At 43.5% G+C, this 16561-nt stretch overlaps 1 protein-coding gene and 1 pseudogene across 1 annotated transcript in view; both read right to left on the minus strand.

Moving 5' to 3' along the window:
- The window catches only part of LOC146854161 (estradiol 17 beta-dehydrogenase 5-like), a 231623-nt gene that overhangs the window by 110431 nt on the left and 104631 nt on the right, over positions 1–16561 (minus strand). The window lies entirely within an intron of this gene.
- LOC146854162 (U11 spliceosomal RNA) lies at positions 4662–4790 on the minus strand (annotated as a pseudogene).

Consider the following 16561-nt stretch of genomic DNA (forward strand, 5'->3'; position numbering starts at 1 on the left):
TCTCACATGACAAGGTTGGGGTATAGCGCCCACCAAGCGCCTCTCAGGTTTAAACAAGCATCGGCATACAAATAGAACATGGTGACCAGTGCGGGGTTGTTTGCTCTCCCCCACGCCCCAGTGACACACTCAGGAGTGACACCCTCAGTAAATGACACACCCAGTAGTGATACATCCAGGAGTGATAACCTCAGGAGAGACACACACGACTGACTTAATAGTGACACGCCCAGGAGTGCAATGCAAAAAAAAAGAAGCGGCCCCGGGGGATGAAATGAAATGAAATTTTGTATTTGTATAGCGCACTGCTGCCCCAGCAACGGGGCGTCCTGGCGCTTGTACTCATACCGCTGTGGAACCCTTCCTGGCTTTCCCTGTGAAATGTCCTCTCCTGGGCACCCCCAAGGTGAAGCCAGGCATCCGCAGCGCTGTTGGGGCCGTTGTGAAGATTAAGCAAGCTATTGCCCAGATTTGCCATAAGTGGCCCCAGGAGCCCCCCTCCAAAATATATATTTTTTTTTAAATGGGCCATGCCCCGGGGGATGGGGTCCCCGGGGCAAATTATGGCCTCGGGAGGGGGGCCATGCGGCCCCCTTCCCCGATTGTTTTTTTTTTTAAAAACAAATTGGGGGCAGGCCCTGGGGGATGGGGTCCCCAGGGCCAATAAATTAGAAAAATAAGGGGGGCTACACAACCCCCCTTCTAAAAAAATAAAAATGGGATCGGGCCGGAAGCCACGCCCCCTCCTTGCACCACTCTGCAAACATGCCCCCTGGCGCGTTTGCAGAGGGGGAACTAATTCCCCTTGAATACTGGGGGTCCCTGGGGGCCAACTAGCCCAACAGGAAACTCCAGTATGCGCCAGGGGGCTGCGTTGCAGAGAGGTGTAATGAGGCCACGCCCCTTTTTACACCTCTCTGCAACGCAGCTCCGTGGAGCTTACTGGAGGTACCTGGTGGGCTAGTTGGCCGCCAGGGGACCTCATGATTCAAGGGGACTTAATCCCCCAACTTAAAACGCGCCACGGGACGCGTTTGCACAGTGGTGAAGGTAGGGGGCGGAGCCTGAGGTGATATGTGTACAAACACGCCCTGTGGCGCGTTTTCAGTTGGGGAATTAATTCCTATTCAATCCAGAGGTCCCCTAGGGGCCAACTAGCTCGCCAGGTACCTCCAGTAAGCGCCACGGAGCTGCGTTGCAGAGTGTTGTAAAAAGGGGCGTGGTCTCTGAACACCTCTCTGCAACGCAGCTCCCTGGCGCATACTGGAGGTACCTGGTGGGCTAGTTGGCCCCCAGGGGATCGCAGGATTTAAGAGGAATTAATTCCCCAACTTAAAACGCGCCACAGGGCGTGTTTGCACACGTCACCTCAGGCCCCGCCCCCGTCCTTCACCATTGTACAAATATTGCTCTAAAATCAGCCGAACTACGAATTCCGATTTACTCACCTGTTATCAGGAGAGAACCCAGTGCTGCATCTTTTAGCCCAGCACTGACCCTGAAAAGTAATTCTAAGCGTACTTACCAGTAACTTGTATTTCCTTTAATAGGAATTCATTGTGTGGTTTTCAGCAGAAAAGTTTCTAAGTGTCTATTTTCACAAACTAAAAAGTTTCCTAAAAAATCGTCTGTATGACTTAAACACATTCTTTCAACTGTTTACAGGAGATGCACCAGTGCTGGATTCAGGATCCACCATTGATTACACTACATACCTGCTAAGTGAATTTTCTGCCATAGGATAACATTGGTGATTGTATGTGAAAACATTTCTGTCAACTTTTAAAATACAATAATATTCCTTAAAAATCACTACTGTAACCAAAACGCTTTTACTCAACTGTTTACAGGAGATGTCCAAGGACTGAATCTAGGATCCAGTCCTGTGGTTAGAAAAGTAATCCATAAAGTAACTAATTGCATTTGACTAGAAATTCACATTGACCTCAATTTTGCATTGTGTTTGAAATTGTGTTGCCCATTGCAACAACTGTAACTACTGTACTTAAAATTCTATTGCCTATTTGCAAAGTATTTAAACTAAAGTAATTCATTCTGAGAAAGTATATTTTGTATTTTTATGTATAATGTTATTATAATGTAATTAAAAAAATAAAATATCTAAAAATAAAGAGTTTAAAAAATGTAGTAAATCAGTATAAAAAAGGCCTTTACAAAACCTTTGAAATTCACTGAAAAAACCATAGGTTTCAGGCCTGATATAGTTAGGAATTGGCATTTAAAAAACGTTTGAAATTCACTGAAAAAACCATAGGTTTCAGGCTTGATATAGTTAGGAATTAGCATTTAAAAAACCTTTGAAGTTTAGGAATTAGCATTTAAAAAACCTTTGAAGTTAACTAAAAAAAACATAGGTTTCAGGCTTGATATAGTTAGGAATTAGCATTTAAAAAACCTTAGAAATTCACTGAAAAAACCATAGGTTTTAGGGGTGTTATAGTTAGCTGGACATTTCACTCGTACAAAACCACTGAAATTCCTCCGATATAGTTAGTTGTACTAACTACATCTCGCGCGCCTGCAATCCACTGCTGATGATGTCACATATTACATCATTCATGACATGGTCAGTGACATCACTGATGACATCTCAAATGACATCAATGATGACATCACTGATGACATCATCCACGTGACAATCAGATACAGCTCATCATACACTAGTATAACCTTTCATCACTCACTGTAAAATACAGAGTGACATATTTGAAACCATTAACACACCAATACAAATTTCTAAACACCCACTCAGGGATTCCTAGATCTATACACACATCTAATCACTTACCTAAAGATTCACTCATACATGCTGTCAATGATTAATAGAACACTATCAAATATACTTATACACCTATATATCGACATTACACACCAGCACACATCCTAATCACTTATGAAGTCATCCGACTCACTTATGCAAACAATGGATCATACTTACTTTTACTTAGCTACACACTTATACAAACACCACTTCATCTATTCATATAGATAGTAACTCATACTTAGTGTGTTATAAAATCACTATTACAAGTATACAGTTATCCATACAGTCACTCATACAATCACTGAGTCCTATGTATACTTATTTATATACAACAACTGACACACACACTGGCTTTTATTTTTCTAGTTTGTTGGATATGTACCATTGAGACATATATTTGCTCATCACCACACCCATAAAGATATTCACTCACCCAAACAACTGTTATAACATGTATTTTTAACTTCATATACCTACTGAATCAACTATTCACACATCTTTGGGCTGTCACACACCCCCCACCGAACCACACACACATTCACTCTCCTATACAAATACTCAGTTAACTAATCAATAACTAATATAGACTTTCACGTAGCTAGTAACCAACTGGTGAAGCAGTTTACACAACAACTGACAAAGTGACCCAGATATTCACACAGTTTAGTCACTTTCCAGTATATTTAGTGAGACACTATAAATGAGTCATGTAAACAGTCAATAACACTGCTACTAAATCCTCCATCCAGATATCTATATTTATATATCCACTCATTCTGCAATCCAAATTGCTATATATATATAATACATATTTAAATAACGACCCAAACCACATTCACTGGAACATGTCATCAGTGATGTCATTTGAGATGTCATCAGTGATGTCACTGACCATGTCATGAATGATGCAATATGTGACATCATCAGCAGTGGATTGCGGGCGCGCGAGATGTAGATAGTACAACTAACTATATCGGAGGAATTTCAATGGTTTTGTACGAGTGAAATGTCCAGCTAACTATAACACCCCTAAAACCTATGGTTTTTTCAGTGAATTTCTAAGGTTTTTTAAATGCTAATTCCTAACTATATCAGGCTTGAAACCTATGGTTTTTTCAGTGAATATATATATATCTATATCTTTGTGCTTATGACTTCTCTTTAATGTTACAAATGGGTAATTTCACTTCTGAATGGCCATTAACCGAGACACTTTCCATATTAATGCCATTACTTTTTCTGACTTTAATATTCAAGGCTTTTGTGTTTAGGATTAATGCGACAACCGTCCTCTTCTGGCAAACTGATAAAGAAGTGTGCCTCCTCCCAAAACGTATGGTGGAATGATAAAAAAAAATGAAACTGCACACCCCTTTTGTTGCCTGTGTCAAACTTTAACCAGTTTTCTTTTGGTCTGTCAGCATCTGCCATATGTCTGGATTTTCTCATAAGGGGACATACCGTTTTACACACAACAGCGCCCTGGCTGGCTGTAATCTACATATGCCTCAGCCTCCTGAGCCTTGCCTGATGCAGAGTGTCTGTGGTCACTGTCCAATCAGGTTAAAAGGGCACTAGGTTAGTTCCCTTCCATTTCTGGTGGTTTGCCGCTGTTTTAAGATCTCCTTAGAGTTTTACATTGCTCAAATGGGTGTAATTTCTGATATTTATATGTTTCCCTCTTCTACATTGCTTGATTTTGCTCGGTAGAAAGTGTCACTCATAGTCCTTGAAATGTCACTCATAATTACACTAAAATTATGAAAAGGTCACACATAGCAATCCGAAACCTTGGCAGCTATGAGACAGGGTCCGTCTGAACTCTGGGACCTAGTGTTAAAGTTAACTCGTCGCTCAATGCTTGCTCATATATTACAAGGTGCATGCACTAGGAGACCCTGTAACAAAAATTATGTTTCCGAAATCTCTTGATATCGATTCTGCACAAGAAGCTCCGAGTTACCCCGAAGCCCCCTGTGTGCCACTCATGGCAGAAACCCTTTTTAGCCAAATGTACTTGGTATAACACTGCACCTGGTGGCTAGTTCTATGTCTTGTAGAGCGAGGAAATATGTCACTTAAATACCACACCATTTGCGTTTTAGGGAAGATCTGCATGCTGAGCCTGCGCACGGCGCAGCTGTGTGGTCTTCAGTCTCAGGGTGGGGCATCAGGTGGGCAGGGGCCAGGGCTGGGCTGACTAAATTGTCATGCGCAGTCAGTGTAAACTGTACGTGCGGACTGGACATACACGGACGCACGACTGCAGGGCTAAGCATGTTACCTGCCAGGGAAGCACAGACACAGGGTGTAATACTTGCTCTTAGGGTGACTGTGCTGGAAAAGCACTGACCCTGGTGTACTGTCCTGAAGAAGCCCAACCATCTTGCGGACCCAGCTTCTGATTTCCCTCGCCGCGACGGCGTGCGCCACCTTACTCGGCTTATTCCTTGCTCCGGGAGGAGTGAGATCAATCTCAACCTGCACTTACCTCAAAATGTACGGGGACACTTTTAACCTGCACCAAGTGCACTTACCCCTGCCTGCACCAGGCGTACTAACTACAACTTGCACAGAGAGAAATCACATCACCTGAATCACGCACATTTACACTGCAGATGTGATGGGGCTTTTGCCTGCATCAATGACACTTACACATACAACAGGAATTCTGGACGGAGGAATTGGTCTCATCTTGCATCTTGGGGCACCTACAGCACTAGGCATATTTATTGTAATTCAGCTTTTAACTGTTCCTGAGGCTTTGGCATTCACTAGTTACGCCCCTTACTCTGGGACAGTTACAACATAGGAGCTAGCATGACAGCGCTACGGGTCCTTATTGGCAACTTGTACAACGTCCATGTACGTCCAACTGCAGCCCCTTGAACATATGCCCTGACCCCACCTCACCTTGGGGGTTAAATATATTACTGGAGCACTTGAAGATCCTGTACTGAGCACTTGCTTCGCTCTGCACCAGGGACATTTACGTCAACATAAAGCCCCGTCATTTGATGTCCCCAGGGCAAATATCGTATCGGAGCAGTTGCAGAACCTTGTGTTGGGTGCTTAACTCACCCTGCTCCTAAGGCTTTTACATGATCTTGCAGGCTGCATCCCCTCTGGGATAAATACAGTGTTGGAGCGATTGCACAAGGTGCATGTAAAGCAACACCCACCGTACATACCCGGGGACAGTGACAGCGTCGAAGCACTTACCGCACCTTGCACTCATGAAACTTTATGCATTCTGCAGCTTCTTCGCCTCATGGCACTTGGGGCAGCTGTAATGCCGGGTCACTTATTACAGTCGGCACTTCTCGCTCCCCTGGACATCTCACGCTCTGGTGCCGGGGTTCGCGGGGGGCTTACGGTGTCAGCATTTACAGGAATCTACTCCTGGTACATGTGCAGGCGGATGCACTGACACCACGTTCGCAATGGCACTTACTGCAGTAGGCAGATATAAAAACAACCAAGTAGTTGCTATGCAGTCTTACAATGATGCAGGTACTAGATATGCACTGCTGTAATCACTCGGGCATTACTGCTGCATTCCTTTTTTCTGTTTGTGCACCCCTCTTCCCTTATTTTGCAGTTCAGGTGTTAGTGTTACTATATTCCAAAAACCATATATGCATTTGTTTGTAGCTTTTAATAGAAGGTGTTTCTTTAGTAATAGATAATAATATTTGTATATAAGTATTTTAATAATATTACATTATTTTTAAAATGATTTTTTTTCAGATATTCTCCATTATTATTAAGAAAGATTCACCATGACAAAAAAAATCGCAAAGGCGAGTACTATTTAAAGAAGAGACAACAGCAGGAATTAGATGAACTACAAAATGTGGCAATGAAGAAAAAGTATTGTGGTAAGAGAACAAAATAATTTTTTTAAAGACTTTATAGGACTGGAAAGAGTTTGGAAAATACTGAAAATAGAAAGAAAAGTTCTAGAACGAGGAAGAATGAAATGAAAAAAGGAAAATTAATGGAAAATCACATTCTGAGAAAACGATCTATGTTGAAAGAAGTATGAAACAATTTCACAATATTAGGAAACGTATATATAAAAGTAGCGTACTACAAAATGTATTGAAACATTGCACAAAATATAAAAAAAGATCTGTATTTTACAAAAAGAAACAAGAGATTGAAAGTATAGTCGAAAAGGCTTTTGAATTGAAAAGAAGATTGTTCATATTAGTTTTAACGAGAATGCAAACATTAGATAAACCAATGCATTCTATGAAGGACAAAAGTAAAAGGAAAAGACTAATTAACAGAACTAAGTTTTGTAAAACATTTTTGGGTGAATGGAAGCACACTTCTAGTTCAGAACCTTTTTAAATGAAGATAACTATTTTCAAAACAATACATTAGTTCATGCAGTTGATACCAGTGGACGTGCTTATGAAGTGAAGAACGGTTGTGCAATTGAAAAAGATAAGGTGGTTCCTAGAAATGTGGAAGAAGTGATAGCTGAAGAAGTTCAAGGGAGACGTTCACAAGCTCCAGTGTATACATGGGAATGTAGTAGTATTTGTAGTATACAACAGGAGTCTATTGATACTTTATGAAATTTCTTATGACAGTATACTAAAAAAAAGTATTAAACAAAAGATTAAGATGTTGCAAGGACTAGATCCTTGTAAGGTGAGAAAAAATACTGGCTTGCAAGGTTATTCGCTGGCTTGTCTTTCTAGAAAAGTGTATCATATTGTTTTTCATCATTTGAGAATGTTAGCAGTACATCACTCTGCCATGCGGAAGTTAGTAAGAAGAATGTACTATGTAAAAAGTCCTGCATTATTTTTAAGTGAAATAAACACTGCTCTTTTGCATGGATCAGTATCGGATGTAAAAAAAGTTTGTGATGATATAGAGTTTTGTTTCTTTAGTGCTGAAGAAGAGTGTAGACAAAGTGAGAGTTTGATAAGTGTAGGTGTTGAAGAGGAGGTATGACATCGAAGGAGTTCTGGAGTGCATAAAGGAATCTGGGAAGGGACATCATTTTAAACAGCGCCACGCGACCAAGCGGAGACAAGGGCAGCTTACACCACCGAGCCGTATCTGCCCTCAAACGCCGGAGTGGAGACAGGAGATTCTGCTCATAGCGGACCGCCGGATCCAACGAAACGTACACCCCCAGGTATTTAAAGCCGGACTGAGATATTTGGAGCGGAAGCCGAGGCGGCAAGAGAGGAAGACCACCAGAGATAGGATACACACAAGATTTGGACCAGTTGATTATCAGACCCGAGTTTTTCCCGAAGGAAGTAAGGACATCAAAGAGAACATTGAGCGACTTCCGCGGTGAGGTGAGATACAAGAGAATATCATCCGTGTACAGTGAAACCCGATCCTCGAAGCCCGGGGCCCACCGGAGCCCTCTAATCGAGGGCTCCCAACGGAGCCAGGCAGCGAGCGGTTCCAGGGCGAGAGCAAAGAGCAGCGGGGACAACGGGCACCCCTGCCTAGTTCCCCTCCCGAGAGCGAAAGGCCGAGAAACCCGCCCATTGACAACCACCTGAGCCATTGGTCCAGCATAAAGGAGCTTCACCCAGCTAATGAACCCCTCCCCAAAACCAAACTTCGCCAAGACGGCCCAAAGAAATGGCCATTCAATGGTATCAAAGGCCATCGTGGCGTCTAGGGAAACCAATATGGCCGGTTCAGCGAAGTACTCAGCCCTAGCGAGGACGCCGTGCAGACGCCGTAAGTTGAAAGCGGTATTACGATGTGGGATGAAGCCACATTGATCCGGATGTATCAAGTCACATATAACACTCAGCAGGCGATTGGCGAGGACCTTAGCAAGGATTTTGGGTTCGGCATTTAGCAGGGAAATAGGCCTATAGGAGGCACAGCGGTCACGTGGCTTACCCTCCTTGGGAATCACCACTATAGTAGCCAGACGCTGGTCGTCAGGAAGGGAACCCCTCTCGAGCGATTCCTGAAACATATGACGGAGGAAAGGCGCGATTTTATCCGGGCGCAACTTATATAGTTCAATCGGCAGACCGTTGGGGCCCATAGCCTTGCCCGAGCGGAGGGAGCGAATCGCAGTAGCTATCTCTTTGACAGACAAAGGGGCATCCATCAGCTCGCGGTCCTCGACGGATAAGCCGGGCAGGGCAATATCCCGAAGCAGAAGACGAGAGTCGTCCTCATCTCTATCAGACACCGGGGAGTACACTGCACGGAGGTGGTCAGCAAAACACTCAACAATCTCACCAGGCTCAGTCACACACACTCCATCCGACACCCGAAGCTCCGGGACCACACGATTCACTCTCTCCTTCTTGTCCAACCAGGCAATCAGCTTACCCGCCTTGTCTCCGGCGTCATACAACCTACCCTGCTGCTCCCTATACATAGTCTTGGCAGCATCAGTGACGAGAGACTTATATTCAAACTGCTTCAGGCTGAGGGCATGCAGCCCATCCGGGGTGACACCCGCCTCCAAGGCTGCCTCCAGCCCCGATATTTCAGTCTCCAGCGTCACAACCGCCTCTCTCTTAACCCTCTTGGCCTCCACTATCTAGGACAGGGCATGCCCGCGGAGCACTGCTTTGAAAGCTTCCCACAGGGACACCGAGGACAACACCGACCCCTCATTCTCAGAAAAATATTGATCAATCGACTTAATCAGGCTATCACGGATCTTGGGGTCTCGCAGGTACCAAGGGTTAATAGGAGCGATCCGCCCAGCGGACCGCGACCCGGTGTCAAAAAGCAACCACAGTGGGGAATGATCAGAAATACCCCTGGCCAGGTGTTTGACCTCTCGAATCCGAGTAGCCTGGGCCGCGGGCATAAGGAAATAATCCAGTCTGGAGAGACTCCCATGGGCCCCAGAGTGAAAAGTGTACTGACACTGTGTCGGATGCATTAACCTCCAACAGTCCACCAGACCGAAGGTCTCCAGGAGCCCGCCCAGCCACGCCTGGGCAGCAGGGAGGGCCCTGGGCGGATGACGGTCCAGGTCACCCGAGACAACCGAATTAAAGTCCCCACCCATAAGCAAAAGACTGTCAGGAAGCCCAAGCAACATACGACCCAAGTCTGAGAAGGTGGAGTTCTGGAGGCCCGGGGGAACATAGACCGAGATCAAGGAAAGGGACTGCCCCTCCCACCTCCCAGTCAGAGCCACATAGCGCCCTCTATCGTCTGGGACCACCCTGGTGATCTCCAACGGAAGTGAAGCTCGCAAGAGAATGCCCACCCCTCTCGAACCAGTGGTGAAACCAGAGTGGGCCACAAGTCGATATCCCCCCCTGTTCATAGCCCGACAAACATTGCCAACCAGATGCGTCTCCTGTAAGAACACCACATCAGGAGTCAGACGACGCAGATATTGCAGCACAACACCCCGTTTGATACGGTCCCCCAATCCATTGACGTTCCAAGACATCAATCTCAACCCGTCCCCCCCCATCCCCTCCAGTAGATCAAGGGCCCCCTAGCAAAGAGCTCAACACCCAAGGATGAACCATAGCCAATACTTCGCCTTGAAAACAAAAAACACAAATCCAAACAACCCCACCCACCCACCAACCCCCCCCCAACTCCAACACCCCCCACCCTGCACCCCTGCGGTCCAAAAAACCACCCCAACTTGCAGTGTGCCTGTCGCCCTACAAACCCCATTCTACGAAAAGACCCCGGAGGAGGGAAGGGACCCGTCCCCGCCCGCTCCCCACACACAACATAGTGAAACAAAATGCACAAAAGAAGTAGAACCCAGCCGAACAGTACAACATGGCAGAGTCTGGGACCATAAGTCACTCCAAAGGAGACCCGCCACCCTCGGTACCGGCAGAGGGCCCAGTCCGGTCACCCCGGTCCGGCAGTGAATCGAGCCAGTCACTCGCAGTCGCAGGAGAGTCAAAAAAGGTAGTCCGATCTTCATGTTCCACTCGGAGCCTTGCAGGATAAAGCATAGAGTACTTGAGACCGAGGTCCCGGAGACGCCGCTTCACCCCCTGGAAGCCCATCCGCTGTTTCTGGACAAGTTGGGTGAAGTCCGGGAAAAAGTTACTGGACGAGTTCTCATGTCGGACCGGGCCATGGACCCGTGAGGCCTGCAGAATCGCGTCTCGGTCTCTGTAATGGAAAAGTCTCGCAACGATAGGCCTCGGGGGGGCACCCGGTCGCGGCCGGCCACCTGGGACTCGATGGGCCCGCTCCACAGCGAAAAACTTACTCAGGCCAGCGGGAGCAAGATGTTCGAGGATGAGCTCCTCGACCAGGAGATCAACCGGGCGGTTATCGGTGGTCTCCGGAACGCCTATGACGCGGATGTTATTGCGGCGGGCCCGTCCCTCGAAGTCCTCCAGCCGCCGGGCCATCAGATCATTGGCCGACTTGAGATCGCCGAGAGTGGCCTGCAGGTCCGACACGTCCGTACCAAGGGAGGACGTCCGCACATCCAGCGATTGAACCCTCTCGTTGGTCTTAGAGAGATCCGCCCGGATTAGCGTAATGTCAATGGCCACCGTGTCAATTTTACGGGCCAAGGCCTCGTACTGCGTAGCGATGGTCTCTCTGATGCCCTTAATGGCGCCCATGATGTCCTGCAGGGACAGATCCGGAGAAACGGACGGGCCACCACTGGTGTCCTCCGGGGGGACATTGGCCGTCCCGGGGGATCATTTACCCTGAGTGTAGCGGTCCATGTTGTTCGTCTGGACCGGTCCCCCACGTAGGGATGTTTTGGTCTTACGCCTCTCGGGGTCTCCCTTGCCTCCCAGGAGAACCTCGATCGCCGAAGGGGACCACCGAGGAAGCGTCGAGGTGGCACAGGCCAGGCAGACGCGTGTTGCACCACAGGCCGCAATATGGCGGAGCGAAGGGACCACCGTCAATGAGCACACTGGCCGCAGACGAAGCCACCGGCATCAAGCGAAGGCAAAATGAAAGCCCAGTCGCACCAAGCAAGTCCACAGTCCAGCCCCTCAAAGACCAAAAGTGAAACTGAAAGTGATGTGACGGCCACTGGCACAGCCCCGCTGCCGTTGTTGTTCAACTACGCCCCGGCTCCACAGATCACCCTCGCATCGGGCACAGCCGTCGGGTGGGCCTCAAAAGTTCAAACCACCATAACTCCGGATTGCCAGGTCCGATTTGATTTCCGAAAGGAGTTTAGTGTTCAGCCAGCATTCGTCTCCCAGATTCCATCAACCAAGTCAGGATAGAGTCAGGATAAATTCCGAGGAGCAGCGAGGGTCCGGGGAGCCCTGTGCTCACGCGACCATCTTGGATGCGCGCTAGGCTCCTCCTCCCCAAACTAGGAATGTTGATCTGTATTTAAAAAGTGAAAAGGAAAAAAATGATAAGCGGGAGGAATTTGGTGCTTATTTGTTGCTGGAAGGTCTTTTTGAGTTGGGTATTGATCAATGTATTTGTAAATATTGTTACAGCAACTTAGAAGAGAACAAAATGCCAGCTAGAGCTGTACAAAATAACTTAGAGTTGGTAGCTATTCCTGCAAAACTGGTAGATTTAAATATGTATGAGTCCATTCTGATTCAATCTGTGCACCCATTTCAGGCTATTGTTTGTATGGAGCCTAAAACAGGTAAGCTGCCTCCATCAGATTTACAAAGAGGATTAAACGGAAGAGTTGTGTATTTGCCTTTAGATTTAAAGAACAATATTGAAACTATTGGTGTAGAGTGAGAGGAAACTGAACCTGTAGTTATTCTAGTTAATGGTGTTCCAACAAAGAGCCGGAAAATATGGCAAGAGTTAGTAGATATCGGCAAAGTTCAAAAGGCTACGTTATATCTCATAAAAAAAGAATTTTTATTTCAAAAATATATATCTGGAAGTACAAGAAACAGTTTTAGGAGAAGATAGCGAAATTCCAACTGGCCAAATCGAAAAAGTGGACATCTCCAGGAGTGAAGAAATTTATGAACATTATAGTGTACATCCTTTACATTCAAAGGAAGTGATTGGAAATACTATTGAATTATTTCAAATGATGAACGCAAAGGGAACTCCTATAAGTGTTTGGGGAAGAAGTTTAGAAGCCTGTTGTTTTCCACTGCTGTTCCCCACTGGAAAAGGTGGATGATATGATGAACGACCCGTGCAGATTCCAGCTTCAGAATAACGTACAACAAGATTGTACTCAGAAGATCCAAGATTTCGACAATGTATTCCATATATATTTCATCTTTTGTTTGAAAGTGACTCACCTGGACTTTCATATGCAGTGAACCACATATTAAAAACAGGAGTTCATCTTCAACATGTTTCTGCAAAGGAATTGATGGACAAAGTACAACAAAGAGACGATCATTTAGAATCTCAATTGATTAATTTGATGCGTGTCAATGTGGTGCTAATGAGTATTGGTATCATCGTTATGGAGAACTTAAATGTATCTTAAGGAACTTAGGAACCCCTACATGGTTTGTTACGCTAAGCTGAGCTGAATACGCATGGGACGATTTACTTGAATTTCTACGAGAAGCAAATTCAAATACTAAAAACATTGAATTCAAGACAGCAGGAGAACTGTGTTCCTTGGATCCTGTAAATGTGTGCAGATAATTTAATCATAGGTTTCAAGCTATGATGTATTTTATCTGCAATAAAAATAACCCACCTTTTGGAGAAGTTATTGATTTCTTTTGGAGAAAGGAGTACCAAGCCAGAGGTGCTCCTCTTATACATATGCTATTATGGATCAAGGATGCACCAAATTTGGAACTGATTCTGATGAGACTGTTTTATCTTTCATTGAAGACTATGTTACATGTGGTATTCCAAAAACAGGAGAAAAAAATACCTTAAGACAACAAGTTTTACGGTTTCAAACTCATTGATGTGGGAAATATTGTCGACGGAAATACAAGTCAAAGGAACATTTTTATACAAATGTTGTTGTGGATTCCCACGTCCAGTAATTTTCAAAGGAAGAGTCAACAGTTTCATGTCAGCAGTGAGGCATACTATAACTTGAAAATCTCAAAGAACACATACAAAATAAAAAGAAGTGAACATTCAAAGTATATTAATGATTACAATCCAGTGATTTTGACGATGTGGAATGCAAATATGGATATCCAGTATAATGCAGATAATTTGATTGCTGTTGCTCGCTATGTTACGTCACACATAACAAAATCTGGAAAGACGGAGTTGAAAGAAATGTGGGAAGAAATTTCACAAAGAGAAGACTCTTATTAACAAATTGTACAGCTTTAGTTTGTGGATGCTTTCCCATTGAGAGATTGGATCCAACGAACGTTTGCATCGGTTGACATCTGCAAGTTTATATTCAAAGTCAAGAGGAATCATTTGGGTAAGCATAGGTCTTGCTGCAACACGAAATCGAGTATTGAAATCTGTACAAGAAATTGAATACTTAGCATTAAATGAACCAGAAAGTACAGATGTTGTTAAAACAAACATGTTGGATACGTACTATGCTTAAAGAAGTCCACATCTGGAAAACATATGTCTCTATGAAGTACTGTAATATTACAGCTTTAAGAGAAATGTTACAGAAAATATAAATGAAGAAAAATATGCAGTAATTGGATGTGATGAATATTTGATAAAACATACCAAAGGAAATCCATACCAAAGGAAATCTAATTAATCACAGGAAACTCAGTTGTGATACTGCAGATACTGCAGATAAAAAGGAATTTTTCTATTTAGCACTTCTGCAACACTTCAAGACTTGGCATACTGAAATGGAATTACTTGGAGATTTTGCTTTCTATGAATATTATTTTAATGCATGTAAAGATAGCATTGAATGCACAGTTTTTCCAAATTATCTACAAATGTTGAATGAAGAGATTGAACAAGAAACTACTATTGTGGCTGAAATTGCTAGAGACAGTTCACAAGATAGTCAAAACTCTGCTCCACTGAGTTAAGATCCACTAGGAGAACCAATTCTTGAAAATGAAGCAGCAAAAGCCATGAGAACTTTTGAAGCTGGAAAAACAACAAATAATGAAAATGGAAGCCAAAATCAAAATTGGATTCTTTGGAAAAGTCTATGGGCCCGATTCACAGAACTAACTTAAGACAAAATCCTAAACTTACTACCGTTTTGGTATTCACAGAAGGCACTTACTCATTTTGGTATTCACAGAAGGCACTTACTCATTTCGGTATTCACAGAAGTTAGGAGTCCTAACTTTAGGACTCCTAAATGCCTTCTGTGAATACCGAAAGTCTTAAAGTTAGGATTTTTCTCAGTTTAGTAGTAGTATAGTTAGGACTCCTAACTTTAGGACTCCTAAATGCTTTCTTTGAGTACCGAAAGTCTTAAAATTAGGATTTTTCTCAATTTAGTAGAAGTAAAGTTAGGACTCCTAACTTTAGGACTCTTAAATGCCTTCTGTGAATACCGAAAGCCTTTACGGCGTAATTTGGATGTAGAAAAAGGTTTAGTAAATGGAGCAATGGGAAAAGTTGTTAATTTTGTTAATTATCCAAACAGAGATGGAATCGAATTTGTGAAGATTAAATTTGATCAGATTGAAGAGGTAAAACAGATTGGACATTGTGTTGTTCGTTTTTTGCTTGTTAAAGACTTGAATGTTCATAGAAAACAATTTCCTCTTTCTTTAGCATATGCGGCGACCATTCTTAAATCTCAAGGTTTAAGTGTAGACAGTGCTTTGGTAAACATTGGAAGTACAGTTTTTAAAGAGGGTATGGCATATGTTGCATTGTCTCGAGTAAGAACATTATCTTGATTGTATTTGATTGATTTTGATGAGAAAAAGGTTAGTGCAGATGCAAATTGGGTAAGGGAGTATAATCGGTTACGAAGACTGTATGCTCCTAACTTAGGTGAATATCCCATATATGAAATGCATGTAGTAGGTCCAAAGCGAACATATGAGAAACACTCTAGTGAGGTTGAAAAGAAGAAAACAATTCAAGTGAATGTTGAGGCTGCAAAGAAAATGAAAATGGACACTGTTGATGAAATTGTAGGATACCAGTTAGAAAATAGTTCCGGTATCAACTGCTATGCTAATGCAGTTGTGAACGTCGTATTTTTTCTAGAAAATCTTCATCATCAAATTATGGAGAATTGAGAAAAAAGATTTTGTTCTTTGTTGCATTATATTTTTGAAAAAAATGACAACTGATACAACTAAAATCCATACTGCTTCTGGCATTTGGCATCTTTTGGATATATGTTCTGGTTCTTCACAACATACACTTAATGTACAACAAGATGCTCAAGAATGTCTTATGTTTATGCTTGCAGTATTGTAAGGTGAAGGAATACACATTGAAAATCTGTTTGGGCTTCGTAACAAATGGGATCATACATGTGAAGACTGTTCATTTTCTTCTACTACTGAAATAGACACTGAACGATTTATATATTTGACAATACCAGATTGCAAAACAGTGTCTTTTAACAAATGAGAAAAATCAGCTATTCAAGATATGAAATATACTCAGTGCAAGTCTGAAATGTTGTCAACATTATTCATAGAAAGATTTGGACAATATGTCATTTTAATGCTACAACGTTGTAGAGCAGATGGAAGAAAATTAGAAACCAAAATTAAAAATGTTGTGGCAAGTCAACTGTCAATTTCAGGGACAACTCTTAAAGCAGTGGCTATCATTTTTCATGATGGACCTACTACAACATCTGGACACTATACTGTGTATTTAAAGTGCAATAAAGGATGGACACATTGTATTGATGCCCATTTGAAATTCAAATGTCGGTTGCCTAATGAATTACCGAATTCATATCTG

This window comes from Triturus cristatus, chromosome 4_1, assembly GCF_964204655.1.
Source record: "Triturus cristatus chromosome 4_1, aTriCri1.1, whole genome shotgun sequence".
NCBI lineage: Eukaryota > Metazoa > Chordata > Amphibia > Caudata > Salamandridae > Triturus > Triturus cristatus.